The following is a 2,018-nucleotide window of genomic DNA, read 5'->3' as shown; positions in this document are numbered from 1 at the left end:
CTGTGCATTGAGTGCTTTCATTGCATTATCCCATCTGATTCTTACAACATCCACATGAGTTAGTTGTTATTACTTCCATTTTACTGACTTGGAGACTGAGGCTCACAGGGTTAGGCAGCCTATGGGAGATCACACAGCTATCAAATGATGGAGCTGGGCTTGAGCCCCACCTGTTTGATTCCAAAACCTAGGCTTTCAAGCACTGGGTGTACTTCTGTCAATCACCACAGGGTTCATAATTCTCACATGGCAGCCACAAATGTGCATGGCTCAGATCTCCTGCTGCAGGGAACACAGCTGCCATTCCTCTAGATCCCAAGTCATATTACTGCTGAGACCATGCTTCTCCCAGCCCCTCTCAGCAAATGGCCGAGCCAGCTGTACTAGTGCAGGCCTCTTCTGATGGCAACTAGGGTTGGAGGCTCTATCGGCCTGGCCGTCACCTTCTTAGACCTGCACCGGGTCTCAGATTCTTCCTGCCCTGTCCTCCTTCCTTCTGCCTCTCCTTTCACAGGGTCAATCTATACTGAGGTCTGAAGCCTGTCCCTGCCTGCTCCTGCTTCCTCCCTGTGTCTTTTGCAGGGTTTTCCCTGAAAAATCTCTTCCACCTATAGTCCCTGCTTGGCTTCTGCCTCTTGGGTGTCCTGATCTAACACACTCCTGATGACAGTCAAAAGTCAGCCAGCACACTGCCTACTACAGCTGGGCATGCACATACCCACCACCCAGTTTCACTCCTACATACATGCTCAACAGAAATGCATGCATACCGTCACCAGAATATGTGACACGCACAACAGTGTCCGTAGAAGCACTACTCATAACAGCTCAAATCTGGGAAACACCCAAATGCTTACCAACAGTCAAAGGGGTGAAGATAGCGCAATCTAGTCACATAATAGAATATTATACAGCAAAGAAAAAAAAAGAATCTACTATTACTCACAACATGAATCTCACAAACATAATATTAAGTGGAAGAAACTGTTGGGATGGTGAATGCACGATACAATATGCAGATGATGTATTATAGAACTGTACACCTGAAACCTACTAATTTTATTAACTAATGTCACCCTAATAAATTCAATAAAATAAAATAAAAATTTTAAGTGAAGGAAACCAGATGCAAAAGAGTATAGACTGTGAGATTCCATTTACCTAAAGTATAAAACCAAGCACAACTAATTAACGGTGTTAGAAGTCAGGACAGTGGTCACCCTCGGGAGTAAGGGTAGAGACAAGAAGGGATTTCTGGGTGCTGGTGATGTTTTGTTTCTTGATCTGGATAGCAGTTATAATGTGGCTTGGTCCAGTTTTTGAAAATTCACTACTTACATTTCTCTATGTATGTTATCCCGCAATAAAAAATATATACAATGGAAAATATTAAACAATGCCAACCATAAACCCAAAATCACAGCCAGCGGCTAAGCTGTAACTGTTCCCTGTTCCTGTCAGGGCTCCACCATCCCCATGGTCACTTTATGGCACAAAGATGGCCTTTTCTTTTCCCCTTGATGACCAGTCTGCCACCAAGCCCTGCTGGTTTTTCCTTTACAATGTCTTGCAGCTTTGATCAGTGTCTTGCATGCCTGCTGTCACTGCTCCATTTGACACCTGGACTCCGCAAAGGTTCACTTCTCACCAGTCTCCCAACCAGGGCAGGGACCAGGGTGAGGCCAGCGAGCACCTAGGAGCAAAATTTTAGAAGACATCATTCTCGGGATCCTGCAAGCACAGAGTGGACTGAGAGTGATGTTTCTTTAAATTCTGCACCCAGCCACCTATCTCGCCTCATGCTAGTCCTGCTCCATGATGCCGGATTAACCTTCTTGCTTTCGTCGAATCCCTCCCCTACCATTGACCCATCTGCCTGCTAAATTAAGAATGGGCCTGAGTAGGTCAAACCATCTTCCTTAGCCTCAGTTTCTTTATATGTACAGTGAGGAGCCTGGTCCCAGAGATGACTAAGAGATTTCCTCTCGGCCTCAGCACTGTCAGGTGTGACAGCTATC

This window comes from Miniopterus natalensis, chromosome 11, assembly GCF_054644295.1.
Source record: "Miniopterus natalensis isolate mMinNat1 chromosome 11, mMinNat1.hap1, whole genome shotgun sequence".
Lineage (NCBI taxonomy): Eukaryota > Metazoa > Chordata > Mammalia > Chiroptera > Miniopteridae > Miniopterus > Miniopterus natalensis.
The sequence above is the reverse complement of the archived record's forward strand: the minus strand, read 5'-3'. Positions refer to the sequence as shown.